Genomic DNA, 23,288 nt, shown 5'->3' on the forward strand with positions numbered 1-23,288 from the left:
AGGTTTTATACAATCACATGATTTATAATAAGGACAGAATAACAGACCAGCACAACCTCCTCTCACAAGTCGAGCGTCTGGGGAAGTTCCAGTGAGCGTAATATATTAGACTAGCTGTACCCACGGGCTTTGTCCCGTTTAACTTCTTAATTTTCAAGATGAGCTCGTTCGCATGGCTCAATCACGTCCTGGTTGAAGTTTTAGTGTCATTCGTTTTAAGTACATAGTGCATTATCACGATGCATCTATTGTCAATGTTATTATATATGTTAAATGTTTGGTGCAATAATCTATGTCAAGAATTTAACAAGATTACTACTTTCCTAGATTTATTTAAGAAATATTTGAACATATTTGTAAAAATGTAACAATGTTGATAACCTATCTATTTATGGACAGATAAATCAACTCTTTAAAAACTCATCCCATGGACCAAACAAACCTTCACTATTTGTTTGGATACCTGTAAAATTGGTTAGGCTTAGGTTAGGTTTTAATTAAAAATGCTTATTTCAAAATACTTTCAGAACTGAATACTCAATATTTTATATTAATACTCAATATATTTCGTACTGTATTTTTTTAATACTAAACAATCTACAATGACTATTTAAAATATAAATTCATTTGTTAATTATTTATTCCATACTATGGAACATTAAGGCACAGTTAAAACTGCAAAGGGGCCGGAAAGATGAAGGGGTGCACGTATACTAGTAAATGTTAAGTGGCAAAATAGCAATGTTACTCTTTGGTGAGCGTTCGTGTAACTCCCCAAGGGTTTAACGTTTAGTAATTAACACGTACGATATGAAAATTCCAGTAATATCCTGACTACTAGTCAACAGATCCTTGAATTCCTTAAGGTGGAATTATTTTAACAATACTTCCTTCACGTTTTTCTATTGGGGAGGAAATTAAAAATTCTTAAAATTCGTCAAGAAATCGTTATTTGCATCAAAGTAAATAGAAAACAAGCGAAATTCGTAAAGTTAAATACATTTTTGCAAATAAAGAACACTTAATAGTCATAACTGTATGGGTTTAAAGGTGCTGTTTACAATGTGTCGAAGTAAATGTTAATATATGTATTTATAAACTGATTAATACTATCATAATAGGCTCTAACTATTTTATTTTTTCATTTGTCTTATTCAATTGTAGACTTTTTATGATTATAATGTGTTGGGAATACTGTTTTCCTTAACTGGGTCTAAAAATCTGTCTTCATTTAGTAGTCTGATAAGTGTTAGTTTTATAGTAATCCAAAATATAGTATAATTTGTTCGGTTAAAGTCTTATTATTTTAATAACTTCAACAGGTTGAACCTCATAACAATGCCTATATAGTTAATAGAGAAATCTTTAAATTAGTAAAATATACAACGATTTTTTTTACCAGAGTACATTTTAAATTAAATCCTTTTTGCATATACCCAACATATAACAAGTCATTAGAGGTTTGGAGATTCGGTGTACAAGTTCGATGTTTGAGAGGTATGAAAGAGTTATGGGACTCCTGTTGCCGAAAGTTGGCTCCAAGAGGTGTCAAGTACTACCGTTATTTAACCAGCCTGTAACTTAGTTTTACAGTTGTATAAGTTGGTAAAAACTCAGACCTAAGGAAACTTTGTTGAGCCAAGTTGAATCCCAAGGAAGCTCACCACCTGGATCATCGTAAACCTTGGTGTCACACACATTAGATGGCAAAAATCATTTACTCATAACATATTGATTTACATTCTCAATAGTTTTCCAGAATAAATAAATATAAAACATATTCTTCTATTCAATTCTTGAAACCTGATTGTGGAAATTTTAATGGCGAGTGCTAAAAAAATGGTGTAGCCTTAAGTTTTAGATCATCGGGTTAACATAATGAAAAACTTATAAAAAATTATAAACTATTCCCAGATTTTAATTCCAGAAGAAAACTTCTGTAATGTAAACCTGAGGAAGGTTTGACCCGAAACATATTGAACTTTTTTATGTTAAAAAGTGTGTTAATAGTTTATTATTTTGTATAATGAAACAGTCGTTTGGTAATCGCTTATTTATAATTCATTAAGAGTATTACACTGTTTTGTTTATATTGGGCAATATAATTTAAAGTAACAACTAAAGACGTACACACGTGTGCGAAATAATCATTGAATGCAATACGCTTGAACAGATTAAGTTACTTGTAACTGGCATCCACGTGTAAACATACAGGTCGTACCTGTTCTTGACTTGCTGTTATAGTTTGTAGTGTAACTGGCATCCACGTGTAAACATACAGGTCGTACCTGTTCTTGACTTGCTGTTATAGTTTGTAGTGTAACTGGCATCCACGTGTAAACATACAGGTCGTACCTGTTCTTGACTTGCTGTTATAGTTTGTAGTGTAACTGGCATCCACGTGTAAACATAGAGGTCGTACCTGTTCTTGACTTGCTGTTATTGTTTGTAGTGTAACTGGCTTCCACGTGTAAACATTCAGGTCGTACCTGTTCTTGACTTGCTGTTATAGTTTGTAGTGTAACTGGCATCCACGTGTAAACATAGAGGTCGTACCTGTTCTTGACTTGCTGTTATAGTTTGTAGTGTAACTGGCTTCCACGTGTAAACATAGAGGTCGTACGTGTTCTTGACTTGCTGTTATAGTTTGTAGTGTAACTGGCTTCCACGTGTAAACATTCAGGTCGTACCTGTTCTTGACTTGCTGTTATAGTTTGTAGTGTAACTGGCTTCCACGTGTAAACATAGAGGTCGTACCTGTTCTTGACTTGCTGTTATTGTTTGTAGTATCTTTTACATTGTTATAAAATGCTATCAGACTGTACTTTGACAAGATGTAATAACAAGTACCTCTTTTCACATTTGTTAGTTCTTTTAAATTTTTACACAAAAGACTGCGTAAATGTACTTTTAATTTGACAAGATGATCTTATGAAGTGATCCCGGGATAGTTGCTTTAACGTTTTAAACAAACATGTTATTAGATTCTTGTATTTTAATTTTCACTATAATAACTCAATTTGATACAGCTAGAGATATGTAAACTGTAAAAAGAGTGCACCAGAAACTGTTAAATTCACCCTTAAACAATACAGAAATATTGAGTTGACGATAGTGCAATCAAGCGTCACGAACACGAAACATGCATTCATCGATGCTCCAGATTTTACAACAATATAAAGTGTCTCTATGCACGATTTACAGTCAATGGTAAAATCACTCTATTATAATAGACTATCTTTGCATAAACATTGTTTTGACAGTTGATGAATGAAAAATTGCTGATTGAAAATGTTTGTTTGGATTCCATTTTATTGATAATTCGTAATTGTTACCTTTAAAATCCAGCCAGTTTTATAAATAACAAATGTTTTGTTTTGAATCACTAATATTACTATTTATTAATTTTCTAATTGTTACTTGTATTTTTAATGATGATATTAGTAGTGTTATGAAACATGTCTCAGGTCAAATAATGATGAAAAAATTAATGAAATGTTTGTCACTATAAAAACTGAATCAAACGAAAGATAACAAGTTTTCTGATATTTTCATTTTGCAGCGGAGAAGAGTTACACCTTTATCCAACGAATCCAGGTAAATATTAGTATTCTTATGCATTTAAATGAGATTTTAAGAAACAGACAATCTTTTAAAATGTCTACAATTAAACAATTAAATCCAAACTAGGTCATTTTCAGACCGAGATGTCATTTGTCATTGGACTATGAATTAATGATGCTATCTAACAAAATGGTCGACGTTAGATTGTAATAAGACCAGGGTTTGGGCCGTTCCTTTTTAAAACGTAAAAAAATGCCAATGGCGTAAAAACACAAAATATTCTCATCTTTGAGAAATTACTTTACTAAAACTCACATAAACTATTTATGTTATTTTTTAATATTTTTTTAAGAGACTTATAATAGTTTTGATTTAACTTAATTTTAATGTTCCTCACCAACAGTTACAGATATTAAAAATATATTTTCCGAATTTCTCAGATGGATTTTTTACAAATGAAGCCAATGATTGTAAAATGGTTCTACATCTTTTTTTGCAAAATCGATAAAAATTAGCAAAAGAGTCATTATCAAAACGAGCTTGAGGGCTACGAGGAAGCAGACAAATTTAACTTGTGATTTATAAACGAGGATTAACTCTTCATTATACTTTGGTCACAAATTCAAAATACTAATTTTTAGTTTTCAATGATTGGTAACATATTTTTATTCTGCATGTATCAGCTGCAAGTGTAAGTAGAGCATGCAATAAACGTAGATAGCATATCTTAATAGCTTAATAGGCTAGGCATATTAGGAATATAAGTGGCAGTTAGCGGAAAGTTTAGGTACAGTCCTAATCATCACTTTTCTTTATGTTTTTTGGGTCGCTGAACACGAATATGAGGTTTGCTGACAGATATTTTGCCCGGAACATTGGTTATTTTGTGAAAAACCTTAAAAATTGGGCACTTTTTTTGGTTTTTCGGACAATTCTTGGTAAGTATGGGTTTTTGAGAAAATCCTGCTTTGTAAAATTAAAGATGACAAAATTTACTACAAGTTTCCTATATAATGTTTGTTTCTACGACGAACCGTTTCGACACTAGAGCACACTAAAAAAGGCAAGAAGTACAAAAAATTAAAAACATTGCTAAATGCTGCCGTTTTACATTAGGTTTCCATGGAAAAAACCCATGTTATGATAATTTTAACTATTTATTCATGATAACAAACTGAAACACACTTAAAAATACCGCCGACACAGCAAACCTGCAGACTAAGCGAATTTCCATTTCCCTAATTGGATTTACACTAAAATGTCTCCTTATAAATATTACATTTATTCCCTATTTAAATAAAAGTTTTACGAGTACCTAGGTTTGCTGCAACAGGGAGGGTAAAAAGGTGTTTTTTGTAAAATGTAATAATTTGGTACATGAAATGAATACATTTTCCAAATTTTATCAAAATATGTTCATAAATAAGCAAACTACAACAGTTTACTTAGTCGCAATAAGAATAACATGAGCATTTTAAATTTACAGATTTTTGGAATTTTCTCCGTAACCATTAGGCGCATAACAACGCTTATATAATATACTAAATTATTTGTTTTTTTAAGCTCTACAAAATGATATGGAAAGAAATCGCTAAATTTTAAGTTTATAGGGTCAAAAATAGGAAAAACTAATTTTTATCCAATAAAACCCCCCTTAAATCCCTGTTCCCATAGTCCGATCATGCTGGGCCAAACCAAAAATGAAAATAAACCCTAACAGTTTTACAAAGGTTTTACATTGGGTTTCCATGGAAACAACCCATGTTACGATAATTAGAACTATTTATTCATGATAATGAACTGAAACCCACTTGATAAATCTATGCCAAGATGTATGACTAACTGCTGGAACATTTCCCGTTCCCACAAAACCCCCATTTATTTTCTCAGCACAGGGATGTTGTTGGCCACAGGGTTGACTGCTATAAGTGATTGAGAAAAAAAGGATGAAATACATTGAAAGAGTTGTAGATAACTTTTTAACTATGGTAACGTCAAATTCAGACGAGTAGACCGTGTCCAGCCACTTGCCATAGAATAACGCGATGAGAGTAGAGAATTCTTACCCGTATACCCCAACAATGAAGAACTAAAACACTTCTTGTCCTACGAACTGGGTCCATACTCTTTTTCGTTGTTTGATAATAACGGTTTGCACAAAGAACCAAATCAAATCTTTAAAGGCCTAAAGCCCCTGTCCCCATTGAAAACAAGCACTTCCATGGTCAAGTGCATTATGTTATTGATGGTGGGTTCCTACTACACAAAAGTTATGGCCAGAGCATCGACCTTTCAACCATAAAAAAACCAAGCATCAACCAAGAAAACTTAATCGACAACATACTCACCACTCCTTGCCTTGCTATAAAGAAGAAAACTGTAGGCAGCTGAGAATATTCAAAGATAAACTTGGTCCTAAGTTTCTTACCCTTGAGGAAGCCTTAGAAGCAAATGAGGATGTGGAAGAAGATGTTTTTCTCTCATCTTGGGCACATAAAAAAATGGATGGAATGCCAACCTTCAACCCGAAGAGAGTGAATTACATGATCCTACCAACCAACATATTCATGAGGTTATTAACATTATAAAAAGAAAGATTGTCTCCATTTTCCACAATTTAATCCTAAAAGACGGGTATTTCTTTCAGGTTTAGTTTTGTGGTCAGAAGACACACTAGTTAGTTTATTAGTGAATCTCCCCTATAGGGAATAAGCTATTACCGTATTTCTCATGGTAAGACCTGGACGCGGGACCGATTTACTTTTTCGATTTGAGGCCCCTAGAGACCAAAAACACCATCCGTTCAAATTCATATATGAGTCCGTTAGGGCGAGAACTCGACAGAAATCATCCGATTTTGATGAAAATTGGGACAAACGTATAAACCTACGTCTATTCGAACGAGTTCGCGAACCGGCATGATCGGACTATGGGAACAGAGATTTATGGGGGGTTTTATGGGGTAAAAATTGGTTTTTCCTATTTTTGACCCTATAAACTAAAAATTTAGCGATTTATTTCCATACCATTTTGTAGAGCTTAAAAAACAAATAATTTAGTATATTAAAGCGTTGTTATCCGCCTAATCGTTACGGAGAAAATTCCAAAAATCTGTAAATTTACAATGCCCATGTTATTCTTATCAAATTTGGACAATGCATTCATTTCATACCAAATTTTTACATTTTACAAAAACACCTTTTACCCTCCCTGTTGCAGCAAACCTAAGTACTGGTTAAACTTTTATTTAAATAGGGAATAAATGTGATATTTCTAAGGAGACATTTTAGTATAAATCCAATCAGGGAAATGGAAATTCGCTTAGTCTGCAGGTTTGCTGTGGCGGCGGTATTTTTAAGTGTGTTTCAGTTTTTTATCATGAATAAATAGTTAAAATTATCGTAACATGGGTTGTTTCCATGGAAACCTAATGTAAAACGGCAGCATTTAGCAATGTTTTTAATTGTTTGTACTTCTGGCCTTTTTTAGTGTGCTCTAGTGGCGAAACGGTTCGTCGTAGAAACAAACATTATATAGGAAACTTGTTGTAAATTTTGTCATCTTTAATTTTACAAAGCAGGATTTTCTCAAAAACCCATACTTGCCGAGATTTGCCCGAAAAACAAAAAAAGTGCCCAAATTTTAAGGTTTTTCACAAAATAACCAATGTTCCGGGCAAAATACCTGTCAGCAAACCTCATATTCGTGTTCAGCGACCCAAAAAACATAAAGAAAAGTGATTATTAGGACTGTACCTAAACGTTCTGCTAACTTTCCTAATATGCCTAGACTATAAGGTTTATTCCATTCCTAGTCGTTCAAAAGAGTTATTGTAAGCATCTAGGATTCTGATAATGCTGAATCATACCTATTTGAAATGAATTGTTCAAATATTCAAACCGTTTTTTGCCTTAAGATCTATTCCATTCCTAAGAAGTTATAATGTTTACCAACAGGGTTCAGCAATATATATTTGTTTTGCATTTTTGACTAAATCTAATTTGAACCAACTAGCAACAAAAAGCTGTAAAAAAATTATAATTTCACTTTTTTCATTGTTCAGGTGCAGTGGTAGAACATTATGACTATGGTATATGTGCTATACTATAGCATAGGCCTACCGTAAATTAAAATTAAACGGGGAGCGATCTGGTCTAGTGGTTGAGTGCGGGGCTTCGGCACCCGAGGTTCCGGGTTTAAATCCCGCAAATCACCAATGGGCTTTATCCTTGTGATAAAGCAGCAACCGACTACGACTGGCCTGAAGTAATGTGTAAAACAGTTTCGGGCTAGAACTAGCGTCCTAGGATGTGAAGGTGGGACATAAAAACACCGTAAATTAAAGAACTAAATTTTCATAAACCGTGTCCTCTACCATTGCAAACTCAAAGCACGAATAAAACTGCAATAAACACTACTTATAAGCCAACCCCATACAAAGGACGGATACTTTGCTAGTAATCAAACAATAAAAACATTATAGATGAACACGCCAAAGGTAAACAAACACAGCTGCGGCTATATACACGCACACACAGTAAAACAAAACGTTTGAACCTCATAAAACAGACAGACATACGCTATTAAATGAGGAACCCTTCATTTCACTTTATATTCTCTTAAACCTTTATTGCTCTTCGTGGTTACTGCCTCCAGTATTGGGTCTGTTGTAGCATGTCTTTATGGCAACAAAAACAAACTAGAAAAAATATTGTTTCCACAAACCAGGTTTTTATTTTTAAAATTGCAATTTAGGGGACTGAATGTCCCTTTTTCAGTTATGTTTACGATCTATTAGATATTAAACCTGTGGGTTTAATACTTGGTGCCCACTACAAAAATTTTATCAGCATGGTTCACTATTGCGCCCATTCGGTTCAATAATGGAATAACTAATTTGCTGTTATTCCATGCACAGCTTTGAGTCCTATGCGGATGGGGTGGATGCAAGTTTCTAAATGGGATGGGGTGGATGCGGAGCTGCTAAGCTCTTCTTGTTAGCTTGAAAGCAAACAAACAGATCTTCGTGGTTACTGTATCCAATATTGGGTATGTTTTTATGTATCTGAAAAAATAATGTATTCACAAACCAGGTTTTAGCTTTTGAAATTGCAATTTAGGGGGATGTCCCTTTTTAATTATTTTTACGATCTATTAGATATTTTAATACCCCCGCCGCAGCAAACCTGCAGACTAAGCGAATTTCAACTTGTCTGATTACATATTTACTAAAATACTTCCATAAATAAGACATATTTATTCCCAATTTAAACAACATTAGATATAACGAGTGCTTAGGTTTGCTGCTACGGGGAAGGTAAACAGTGTTTTTTAACCAAAAAACAATAGTATAGGATGAAATAAATAAGTTTGCCAAATTTGATCAACATATATCCATAAACAAGTAAACTACAACAGTTTTCATTTTCTCCATAAGAATAACATGGGAATTTTAAATTAGAATTTTTTTGAATTTTCTCTGTGACCGTTAGGCATACAACAATGCTTCAATATACTAAAATATTTCTTTTTTAACCTCTACAAAATGGTTGGGAAAGAAATTCTAAAATGTTATGTTTTTAGGGTCAAAAATGGGAAAACCCCATTTTTACCCCATAAAACCCCCCTAAAACCCCTGTTCCCATGGTCCGAGTATGCTTGATCACGAACTCGTTCGAATAAATGTAGGTTTACATGTTTGTACCAAATTTCATCAAAATCGGATCATTTTTGCTCGAGTTATCGCGCTAACGGACACACACACACACACACACACACACACACACACACACACACACACACACACACACACATATATATATATATATATATATATAGAATTGTTTGGATAAAGGGCTACTATTATAAATAATAAAGTAAGCATACTAACTCAGTACCCTAAAATTATTTTTATTTCTAAAACTCTACATGTTTCGACCTTTAGGCCATTTACAAGAGTAACATTTAACATCTCTTCAAACACAACTATACCAACATTCCTATTTTACCAACTATTAAGATTCTTAAAGAAACATTAACCCAAAGCAAAACCTTGTCAAAAAATGAAATAGAAGATATAGTAAAACTTACAAAAATTGCAACGAGTCAAAATTACTTCAAATTTGATTCATCATACTACATACAAAAAGAAGGACTTGCCATGGGATCTCCACTTTCAGGACTGTTGGCAGACATTTATATGCATAATATGGAATCCAAGAAAATTATTAATGAAATTAATCCATTCTACAATAAAATAAAATATTGGTTCAGATATTTCGATGACATAATATGTCTATTTGAAGGTACGGAAGAAGAATCAAAAAGACTTTTAAACTATATCAACTCCTTATCAAACACGATACAATTCTCTCAAGAGATACAAGAGAACAAAATAAATTTCCTAGACGTGACGATTTCAAAGAAAAATAGATCTCATAACTTTGAAATTTATAGAAAACCAACTACAAGTGACTGTATAATACCAGCAGACTCAAACCACCCGTGGGAACAAAAGATGTCTACATTCCACACATTAACAAATAGGTTGATCAATATCCCAATGAACAAATCTAATTTCATAAAAAAAAAGAATCTTATTAAATACTTGGCATTTAAAAATGGATACAACCCTAGAATGATAGAAAACATGATTAAGAAAAAACAAATGAAAAAGAAGAACAAAATTGTAACAGAAAAACAAAAGAATGATTTTATTTGTGTTCCATATAATAGTAAATTCAATAGAGCAATCAGGAAAACATTCAAAAATTCTAAATTAAATGTAAGTTACCGAACCAAAAACAACGCATTAGAAGTAATTAATAAAAGAGCCAAAAAAGATAACAACCAAGTTGTAACATCAAAATATAAAAACTCCGGTATTTATAAATTTAAATGTTCAGATTGTGAAACGTATTACATTTTACAGACAGGAAGGTCGTTCAATTGTAGATATAAAGAACATGTACAAGCGTTTAAATCAAAGAATGTGACTAGTATGAAAAGTAATGTAACAGAACACATGCTTAATGAGAATCATAAATTCACTAAAATAGAAACAGATATGACAGTTCTGGACTATGGATCAAAATGAAATAAATTAGATACAAAAGAAGAATATCATATACACTGCAGCTACTAGAATAATCCAACAAATATAATCAATACGATGCAAGTTAAGAAACAAAATCCTATATATGAAAAAATTTTAAAATTAAAGAATATTTAACACAAACATCAAGAGGAGGATAAATTAAACAACCATAATAGAAATTTTATATATATATGTATATGAAAAAATTCCATGACCAAAGATTATTTTACTATACATTTTAAGAAAAAAGAAAAATCATATGTAAAGATCATCACATATTGTTTATTTGTTAATTAATTTGTTGTGTTTGAAGTGAGGTTAAATGTTACTCTTGTAAATGGCCTAAAGGTCGAAACATGTAGAGTTTTAGAAATAAAAATAATTTTAGGGTACTGAGTTAGTATGCTTACTTTATTATATATATATATATGAATTTGAACGGATGGTGTTTTTGACCTCTAGGGACCTCAAAACGAAAAAAATCGGTCCCGCGTCCAGGTCTTACCATGAGTACTACGGTGATAGCTTATGGGAAATTCGCTAAAAATGTGGGCTTACTACTTAAGTAACTGTAATAGTATAGTTGCAAGAAACGACGTTTGTGAAGGGACTGTGGGTATCCATTCCACGATGAACTCAGCACAAAAATTTTAAAAAGTGTCAACTACGGAGGCAAACACTCCAATAACTCTCAAGATTATCAAGAGTATAAACAAGTACAAATTAAATCTCTGATGAGCTTAAATAAAGACTACTTTACTGCGAGTCACCACTACACTATAAGTATAAAAGATTTCACACAGAAAAAAACTTCGTAGTATTAATAAAGACCTACTCCGAGGCCGCAATGATAATCTGTGACCGTTCTGATCAAATTGGTTACCCTAGTCTAGCAAAACCTCATGTGATGAATGAATTTTGATAGTAGAAACAGATTTAGATGTTTACTTAAGATTGCAACAGATGAAACAATATCTTTCAAAAACGTAAGTAAAGGAGATATGGAAAAGATCCCATCAAGAACTCACAAACACAGCTTGGGCTTTACAAAACCTAAAGGAGATGTGAAAGGAAGCTCCCATCAAGAACTCACGAGCACAGCTCGATCTTACAAAATCATAATGGAGGTATCGAAGAAAGACCATATCCCTACTCCCTGAATCCCTATACAGGCAGTTGCATAGCTGACATTCACAGGAGGGAGTCGGTGAGTTTATTCTGAGTGAGTTGTTCTGCCACAGGGCGAGCTTCCGTTTCAAGCCAAAAACTGAACATGTGACAGATGTCCTTAAAAACTGTGTATCTCGTTGTGCATGCGTTACCTCAAGTGTCAAGAGGTAGTGAGGATACTGTGATTTACTCAACCTGTCCCCATGGATATACAAAACTCCTTACCTGTACAGTGACGCCAACTTACCAACTTGGCGGATCGCTGCTGGGACGTTTCCACCTAAACTGGGTCGCCTTCAAGAACAGTAATTAGCGTTATCAGATTGGTGCAACCGAATTTTCTAAAAATTGGTCCTCGTCACGCATACATAAAAATTGCTGGTGAGCCGTGACTAATTCCACCGGCGAATGTCACGACTCATAATCAATGGTCAAAGTGTTTTTTGTATAGTAGGTTAGACTAGTGGTTTGTTTTGTTACTTCCCACGACCCTCAACAAGGCTGTGCCAAAAAAATGTGATAAAAAAATTTGAAAAAGCAAATTATGTGTCTGTGAATGTATTTGGAATAACTGAGCAGGCTGATTTTTACCCGTTAAAGGTATGTGAAGAGGAGAAGGAAAACCATTACGTCACAGATCACAGGAATGTACGTCACAGATCTTAATACATCACATTATTGCTTGATAACAGATTGTGATAAATTGGTTAATTCACAGTTTACAAAAAAGAGAACATAAAATCAAAGTATGTAAACGTTTCTTTACTCATTTTAACGATTTCGCCGCCAAAACTGCTGAGAAAAAAACAATTTACAAACCATCTCCATAAATGGTTAGTAGACAGGACAGTCAGGTGCTAACAAGATGGATTTGTAGACAACAATTTACAAACCATCTCCATAAATGGTTAATAGACAGGACAGTCAGGTGCAAACAAGATGGATTTGTAGACAACAATTTACAAACCATCTCCATAAATGGTTAATAGACAGGACAGTCAGGTGCAAACAAGATGGATTTGTAGACAACAATTTACAAACCATCTCCATAAATGGTTAATAGACAGGACAGTCAGGTGCAAACAAGATGGATTTGTAGACAACAGAAGTACCTGTAGAAGTAATTCAGTATTTTCCATATTGTTAGAGTTAATATTGAAGCTATTTAAATAGAACCAATAATTTGATTGTCGAAGAGTTTAATTCAAATGGTGTAAATGGTTTAATGTTGTTGGGGAAAAAAACAAATATTTTCAAACCATTTATTGTTTCAAATTTGAGTTGTATCATATGGTTAAAAGGCTTAAGAAATATGTTTGGTTAATAGTTAGTTTTGATTGTTTAGTTACCTGTAAACATCATATGCAACTGTTAGACGTCTTATGATCAAAATATATTTCGAGTGTCTATATTTTACAAATAGTAAAATCTATAGTCTTTTAATTTTTGATTACGTGAAACTAAGAAAATCACAATTCTGCAAACAATATCCATATAACTAAAAATAACAACAAAATAATTACGAGACACAACACTCATAACATGATCAACATTATATTAATATTTTATGAAAGACTTGTAAATATTTTAGAGATGATATCCACACTTTTTTTATAAATATGATATTGGCCGAGCTTGTTCTGGAGCAGGTATGAATACAGAACAAGGGTGCATTGTCTTGTACTCAGCTTCTGACATGCTACTGGGCTCTTATAAATATGATATTGGCCGAGTTTGTTCTGGAGCAGGTATGAATACAGAACAAGGGTACATTGTCTTGACCTCAGCTTCTGACATGCTACTGGGCTCTCTGGCCACGCTGTTATAAATATGATATTGGCCGAGTTTGTTCTGGAGCAGGTATGAATACAGAACAAGGGTGGATTGTCTTGTACTCAGCTTCTGACATGCTACTGGGCTCTCCAGCCACGCTGTTATAAATACGATATTGGCCGAGTTTGTTCTGGAGCAGGTATGAATACAGAACAAGGGTGGATTGTCTTGTACTCAGCTTCTGACATGCTACTGGGCTCTCCGGCCACGCTTGGATTGTCTTGTACTCAGCTTCTGACATGCTACTGGGCTCTCTAGCCACGCTGTTCACCATCCATTTTATTGTGTTCGTAAAATGCATACGTGGCCATAATTTACTTACTACATCTCAATTATACAATTATAGAAATGTAAGTGAAAAAACGTTATTCAATGTTATTCTTATACTTAAAGCGCGTAACTTGTGACGTAACTGCTTTCTGCTGAGCTACGGACGTACAAGGTCAGAAGGCGTCATAACTTGCATTTTCTCCTAAAGACTTATTTTATTTGAAGATTATTGTTTTTTGGTTCCAGTGTAAAATGTTTTTAGTTCTTGGATCCAATTGTAAAAATAACAACTTCAAAAGAATTAAGAAAGCTTATTCACAACAATAATGAAATCTAGTAAATTGTTTACAGAGATAATGTAATAATAAAATATATTATCATAGTGTGTTTGATTGGTAGGACTTTGTTTCATACGTATTACATTTCGTAAATTTGTTACCAAACGTTGTTATTACTATTGTTTTACTAATACAAAGATATTCAATCAACAAATGAGCCTTTACTTCAAAATTATAACATGAAATCAAAATATAAAAACTGTAGAAGTCATATAGGATTATATGCGCCAGTTTTATTTATATTCCTCTAACCCGTTTACAGCCCGGTGTTACGATGCTACAAAACCTCAGATTTCCAACCACCGCTGTAACATTCATCGTCATTTCACTGTCCGCTTTGTAATGTTTGCACACAACTATTCAAGCGTGCGTTTTACTTCAACTCAACGTCTGCTTCGTCATGTTAACAGACAACCACTCAAACGATAACTATACTTGATTTCACGGTCTATACACACATAAGTTTTACTTGACTTCACTGTCTGCTCACATTAGTTTTAGTTGACTCTATTATCTAATGAAGTAACCTTTCAAAACATAATTTTACCGTAAAGTGAGGTTATAAGTTTTCCATGTGTTTTGGTATTATTGTTTTAATTTTAATTTTATTATTTAAGAAGTAATTTGCGTAACGGGTGTTACACTTCAACCAAACCCCTTAACTATTCAGTTATTGTACTATTTGTATTACCTTTTATGAGAATCTGTAAACTTAACCCTAATAAGGATTTATTCACCATTATTTTTACAAAATTTTAAAAATTATAATAGGTAAGTTTAACAGTAAAATGATAACAACTTCAAATTTAGCTTCGTGAATTTCCTGTCTGTTAACATGAATTCCTGAACCAGTAGGCAAGTTCCAGGTAAACTGGATACAAAGACGGTCAAATGTAAAAAAAAAAAAAAAAAAAAAAAAAAAAAAAAAAAAAAAAAAACAGGGAAAAGATCGAAATTACAAATAAGGCACATGATTATGTCAATAGGTGAGGAGTATGAGAATTTTAAGAAATGTCACCCAAATGTAATTGTGGAGAAATCAACGTTCACCTATTTTTATATTGTATTCAGCCATTACAGCCAGTACAATAAAAAAGTAAGACATCTTGTGTCAGATGCAAAAGCAATTGTCTACTTTATATTGCCACAAACAATGATAATGATATGGTTGTACATGAAGAATGGAAATCATCTATTAGACAGATAAATGAAGAAAAGACCATAAAAATAGTCCTGAAAGAAAAAGTAAGCTCAACAAAACAAGAGATATTGAATCTTTTGATGGAAAAACTAGTCGCATTCAAAGTTCACACATTTAGGATCCGACATCAGTTCAGTGAATCAATTGGATCTGCTAAAAAAGTCACTCCAGAATAATGAGTGTCTCATAAACATAGACTTCAGCGAAAATTACCTTTGTAAAATGAATGAAGAAATCCAGAGTTGTCACTTTGGAGGCTCCAAGAGACAAATATCACTGCATACAGTAGTTGTGTACACTAAAGATGAAACCAAATCATATTGTACTGTTTCTGAAAATACTGATCACAAGGCAGATGCCGTCTGGGCCCATTTGAACCCAATCATTCGACAATTCATTGAAACATATCCAATAATCAATACTGTGCACATTAAATCAGACGGCCCGTTGTCACAGTATACAAATAGGTTTAGGTTTTATCTGATAACTCAAGTAAAGACATCTGACCCTGAAATCAAACATCTTACCTGGAACTTTTGTGTATCCGGCCATGGTAAAGGTCCTTCAGATGGCATTGGCTGGGTTATTAAAAGGACTGCGGACAGAATTGTTCAGTATGGTAAAGACATCACCGATGTGAAAACCTTGATTGATAAAGTTTCTCCCAAAGTAAAAGTTAAATTGATTGAGGTAACTGCTAACAAAATTCAAGACTTTAAAAGAAAAAGACCAAAGCAAGTATCCTCAGTCTCAGGAATTACTAAAGTCCTACAAGTGTGCTGGACTTCTTCAAGTCCAACAAAGTTGAACTTGAGAAGACTTTGCTGTTTCTCCTGCAGCTACAATACCGAATGCACTCACAACTCTCTGGGTTTTGTAACTCTCACAGCTTTAATTGAAGACAACTGTATCCTTTACCTAACAAATATAAAATTTTTTTAGCTCAGGTTTCTTGCATAGTATATACTGATAGTACAAGCGCTAACCTTTTTTCAGCATAGACCTATCAAATATCAAATATATAGACATTTTTCTAACAATATATATTAGATATGAATATACAGGGTGATTCACGGGAACCCTGATAAACTTCGGGCAATGGTTCCTGGGGTCAAAAATGGCAAAAAATTTCCTTTAAGCATAATGTCCTAAACTCACTCGTTTTCTAGTTATACGTAAAAATAGGTTTTTTTAGGTTTGTAGTGTATCTGTTGAATGTTTTACCCTCTAGGTTGAAAAATTGACAAGATATTTTGATAAAACTTGCATTGATAGATAGAATATTAAATTTCAAAAAGATTTAATTACTATTTTGGGCAAACATGTTGGTTATGACTAATAAAAATAAGTTTAAAAATAAAATATTTAAAAAAATTCGAGATTAAAAATTATTTTTCGTTTTTGACAGCTCTTCATGTAGTAAACATTCAAGCTTTTGGCTTGCAACTTTACCAACAGTTGTATAATTTAACGGAGAATAAGGAAAGGCGAATTTATGTGTACCTTTTATTGGAATTATTTTTCTCGACATCTAAAATATTGTAAAATATCAAAAATTCATTAAATTAAGCGAAATAAACAAAATTGTATATTTAGCTTAATTTCAAACACATCCTAATAAAAGTTGGTATATGGGTTGTAGTGTATCTGTTGAATGTTTTACCCTCTAGATTGAAAAATTGACAAGATATTTTGATAAAACTTGCATTGATAGATAGAATATTAAATTTCAAAAAGATTTAATTACTATTTTGGGCAAACATGTTGGTTATGACTGATAAAAATAAGTTTAAAAATAAAATATTTAAAAAAATTCGAGATTAAAAATTATTTTTCGTTTTTGACAGCTCTTCATGTAGTAAACATTCAAGCTTTTGGCTTGCAACTTTACCAACAGTTGTAGAATTTAACGGAGAATAAGGAAAGGCGAATTTATGTGTACCTTTTATTGGGATTATTTTTGTCGACATCTAAAATATTGTAAAATATCAAAAATTCATTAAATTGAGCGAAATAAACAAAATTGTATATTTAGCTTAATTTCAAACACATCCTAATAAAAGTTGGTATATGGGTTCTCCTAGTAGATAAGTATTGCATAATGACCTAAAATGTGCTTCTTTTTCATTTTTAATGATAGAAAACAAGCATACCCACTTTCCAATGTTAACCTTATGAGGAAAAAATAAAATACGATTGCTCGCATATCTTTATGAACACATCTTATTAAAACTTGGTATATCCCTTCTTTAAGTTGAGTACTACATGATTATAGCATAAAATCTCTAGTTTTACATTTCTGTTGCATGAAGCCTGCTTACTACCATCCTTTAGGTGAAAAAATGAGTTTTTCCAACTTTTTGTTTGTCTAATGGACGTTTTGACCTAATATTATCGATGTAATATTTCAAAAAAGTGTTTGTGATTAGATAGAATATTAAATTTTTAAAGAGATACCATTACTACTTTTGCAGAAAAATTGACTGTGGTAAAAAATATTTTGAAAACCAACACTTGATCCGAAAAAAACCTAAATCAAAAAATATATTTTTATTTTAGTAGCCATTTATACTGTTATCTTTCTAGCGTTATTCTGGCGGATATTTTAGGCCATAAACAAGTAGTACCCAACTAAAAGAAGGGATATACTGAATTTAATAAGATGTGTTCAGAAATAATCCGCGAGCTATCGAATTTTATTTTTTCACCTTAAGGTTAACATAGGAAAGTGGGTATGTTTGTTTTCTATCATTAAAAATGGAAAAAAATGAAATTTTAGGCAGTTATGCAATACTTCTCAACTAGGAGAATCGATATACCAACTTTTATTACGATGTGTTAAAAATTAACCTTAATATACAATTTTGTTTATTTCACTTAATTAAAAATAAAATGGATATTTTACAATATTTTAGATTTTGACAAAAATAATCCCGATAAAAGGTATACATAGATTCACATTTGCTTTTTTTCCGTTAAATTCTACAACTTTTGGTAAAGTTAATATTTTATTTTTAAACTTATTTTTATCAGTCATAACCAACATGTTTGCCCAAAATAGTAATGAATTTTTTTTAAATTTAATATTCTATCTATCAATGCAAGTTTTATCAAATTATCTTGTAAATTTTTCAATCTAGAGGGTAAAACGTTCAACAGATACACAAAAAACTGAAAAAAAAACTTAAAACTATATGGAACAGGAAATTTAAATTGTATGCTTATTTTTTAATTAATACAAGGTATGAAAGTGAATAAACACCCAAAGATAAGAAATTAAGTTCATAAAAACTGTTGTTTAACCGTGAAATGTTGCTTTAATTTTTTAAATACTACTGATATATGTTATATTAAACATTTAGATGGATTTAAATCAGTAATATTCATGGATGAATCCTTTTTTACTGCACAGTTTCTGATACAAAGAATGTTAGCTCCGTTACTAAAAATCATGTTTTTTTATTTTATAACTTGTCTAAAATGAAATATTTCATAGTTCCAACTGATTTTAAAATTATATTTTTTAATTTTACACAAATTGAAGTATTAGAATCGACCATAAACATAAGAAAATAAATTTTTAGAATGTATTCAGAACTAATTAGACCCTGATCAAATGTCTACCCTTACAGTCCAATGCCTCAGTCTCTTTTGGTGAAATAAAATATTATAACACACATACAGTTGATACAAAACACAAATAGAATTTTTGGGCTTGCAATTGGTGTATTGGTTGCTTTACATAGGCTACATTTTGGGGGGGGGGGGGGAGATAAGAGATTTAAATGTTTCAAAGGCAAATTTTCTAATTCCTCTGTTTTATTGCTTAATTTTTCTTTCATCAAACATTCACCTACCTTTTTATATTCTGAGTTAGCAGATGGGACAGCACCTTCTTTCAGTATTTTTCTTTGTGGTAATCAGAGAGGTAGTTTTTTATCGTTTAAATAATCAATTTCCAAAACATTTTACCTCACACTATACCATTTCTGGGATCGATAACATGTGCTCTCTACGTCTGTACCCAAATATCTCGCAAATTTAGTTTTTTTTTATAAAATAATTTACAAAATGATTTACATGTTTACTTTCAGTTATAAGAATGTTAATAAACTCTGCTTTAGATTAAGTAAATGTTAATCATTTAGGATCCTACAAATTTCATGGTAACAACTGTGATCAAAGAGAGTTAATTTGTTAATTTGTTGTGTAACTAAGATGTTTTAACGCATTTTAATGTAAAACTTATTATATCTGTCACATGTTAATATTACATATTTGATTTAAGATGTAAAATACAAAATATATCCTTTGTAACATATAGCTACAGTGTGTTGGGTAATAAATGCGTGGCCTTTTATCTAATAAACGGCGGCCTCGTTTGAGTGTACGTTCCCGCTTTATATAATTATCCGTAGCTAATAAAGTAATTCTTTTATCGAAATCTAATCGATGTTGATCGTGTTGATATAAATGATTATGACTAGTTATGACGTTCCATCAAAACAAACTTTTCTTGTTCTACAACCCTTAGTGTACGACATTGAGCCATCATCTTAAATGATCCAGAAAACTACAATAATTTAACAGACTCGGTAGAAACAGCAATATAACATGCTCATGAAGAAATAGCGTTGCCGATTGCAGAGGAAAACAAATTACTGTAGCTAAATCTTATGACGCTGAAGTAGATAACAAAGAAAATCGGACAAAAACCTTTTTTGTATATTCTGTAAACAATTGAAAAAAAAACTAGCAAAACATTTTGACAAAATTGCATGGTGAAGAAACGGAAGTGGCTAACTTTCTTGCTTTGCCAAAGAAAACACAAGAAAGGAAAAAAAAACTCATATCTCAACTGGTAAACCGGGAATACTATGTCCACAATACCGGAGTATTGGGTGCGGAAAGTGGAGAAGTTATCCCTAAAAAGAGACGAAGGAAGGAAATGTCTCCATCAAAAATGTTGCCATGCGAAATTTGTGGGGCTTTTTACTCAATGAATGATCTGAGCTGCCACCTAAGACTGTGTAAGAAAAAAATAATGTCACCATTAGTCCTGGTCGATATAATACAGAGACGAAGTTCCAAACTAATACAAACCCAATCGGACGCCGAAAGTACTGAGTTCAGAAAAAAATGTCCTTCAAGTCATGAAAGAAGATAAGATTTCAAAAGAAAATTCAACTGATCCTCTTCTGTTGCGACAACAAGCTATTATTTAACCGAATTAGACAACTTGTACGTCAACTAGACGTGTTTTAGTAAAACCATGCAATTTTGACTTTGAGGGGGGAGTTCACTAAGCACGATGGCAGTTAAGCCCATCTTTGTAGGCCGTCTAATGATCTATTTAAATCTTTGAAAATACAAAGTCTGGCATTTAGCCAAATTTTCCCCCAAATTTGGTCAGAAGAAAACATTAGTGAAAAAATGATTCAACATCTCTACAATGAAACAAATACAAAATTTACTGAATGGTGGCAGTCAGAAAAGGAGCACAAAATGTACATCGTAAAGCTGTTTGTCAAATGCAAATTGTTCAACTGCATGAAATGGAAAAGCAACGATATAAGAGATAAAGCCATATTGAGGAAACGTCAAGCAGACCAAGAAGGAGGCAAACTGAATGAAAAACTCAAAAAGTTAAGGAACCTTTAATAGGTAGGTGTATATTTCAGTTACATATTATAAACATTAGTACTTAGCAACTATTTTTATTAGAAGTCAGTTACTAAAAGAAGTTTAGAAGTTATAGTTAAATGTTTTTTTAGAAGTTTTAGTTATGTTTCATAACTGTAATTTTTATATTAAAAAGACAAGAGACAAAAATATGTGAAATTTAATTTATTTGCATTAATGTAATTTTTCATAACACAAATAACAGATATTTTAAAATTTCTGTAGCCACTATTGCAAATTTGGTGTACATAATTATCATAGACTATTAATAGCTATTTACATTACAAGAGTAGTAAGAGCGTTTTTACATCACGCAGGTGAATGTTGTGCAACGAGCGGAAGCGAGTTGCATAATTTACCTAAGTGATGTAAACACGCTCTTGCGTAACGTGTAACGTACAAGATTTTACCTGATCCGACAATATACATGGGTTTACGTACAATATTTTTCACTATCCATTTCTATCAGTAACGTTCTTTTACTAACAAAATTGCAAAAGCTAGGATAGGAAAATACTTTAAAGCATAACAATAACATTCAAGCGCACAGCTGATTTCTAGCGTTGAACGTCGTTGGCTCCATAGAGTTATATTTTTTAAGTTAAGCACTCAATGTTATTTAAATGGGTTTCTTTACATCACCGAGTGAGTTTTTGATACTTTACATCACTCAAGAAGTAAGGAAGTTGTATACATCACGCTTGGGATAGGGAAGTTTAACATGGCGGGTTAGGTAAAGTTTCTTAGTCTTCGGTAAAATACATTATCCAAGTTTTAATTCTAACTAGCTGCAATTCTCGTGCTTCGCAACGGGGTGAAAATTCAGATGTTAGGGACGGGAAGAAATATTCGAATTAAAGAGGATTTCGATTTATAGAAGTTCGAATTAACCAAGTTCTATTGTATTAGGTATATTCTAATATGCTGGTTTTTTTTTCAGGCGTTAAAACAGCTGTTAAAATAAGAAGAAGAGAAGCTGAAACTAATTAGTAAGAATTTGAAGAAACAGACACAGAAATTTCCCAGAAGAGAGCAGCTTGTACCTTTTATTTGTAAAGTTCGTGGTATTATCTATATCATTAATTTATCTAAAAACCTTATAACATAAAAAAAGTTATTCTTTGATGAAAACAGAGTTGGAATGTAATGGTGGATGCTGCTTTACGGAAAATTGAATTTATAATCCTTATTGGAATTAAATTTTGTATAAAATCAGATGAGCCATTTACATTCTAGTTATTAAAGAAATTTACTCATATGTTGTTGTTTGATTTCTTACTACATAGTGTACCATAAATAATATTGTTACAAAGTACGTGGTAAAAGCAAATTTTATTGAAATATTCAGACAACTCATCAATAATGTAAATATTCTTCAACAGTAATCCAGTAACCTAACGCATTTTACCTTACATGAAATGAGGTAGTAGGTTTCTTTTTTTATGTTGTTAGTAATAGTACCGAGATGCTAAATCCAAATTTTCGACCTCGGTGACCTTCCGGATCACCTCCAAAAAGCTTAAAAATCGGCGGAACTTTGGACTATTTTTACGTTTGTCCGATTTTGACCCTGAAGCATCACTTTTTCTCACCTGTAATCACTGTAATCACCTGTAATAACCATTTTGGTCTTAAATTATAGGTAATTAAATTTACTTTAAAAAGTATTATGGTTGTTCTTTATGAAAAAGTGATGCTTCAGGGTCAAAATCGGACAAACGTAAAAATAGTGCGAAATTCCACCGACTTTTTTGGCCTTTTGGAGGTGATCCGGAAGGTCGCCGAGGTCGAAAATTTGGATTTAGCATCTCGGTACTATTACAAACAACATAAAAAAAGAAACCTACTACCCCATTTCATGCAAGGTAGACCCTGATTTTTATAACAAGGTTACTGGGTTACAGAATAAAAACCTTTTTTTAAAGATTTAATTTATAACTTGTTTTTATAATTATCTATATATTAATTTGCACCTGGTTTTCTTTGTGACAGCTAATTTGAGAGAACGGTTGGTCGTAGAAACTCGGTAGAGGTGTCTAAAGAAAGGTCTTGGTCTGTAGATGAGCCATCAAAAGAGAAACATGGTGAATTCCCTTGTAGGCTAGTCAAATTAAGGAAAAACATCAAACTAATT

The sequence above is a fragment of the Macrosteles quadrilineatus genome, unplaced genomic scaffold (assembly GCF_028750875.1).
Source record: "Macrosteles quadrilineatus isolate MER2022 unplaced genomic scaffold, UCM_ALF_1.0 Scaffold_2__2_contigs__length_208266976, whole genome shotgun sequence".
Classification (NCBI taxonomy): domain Eukaryota; kingdom Metazoa; phylum Arthropoda; class Insecta; order Hemiptera; family Cicadellidae; genus Macrosteles; species Macrosteles quadrilineatus.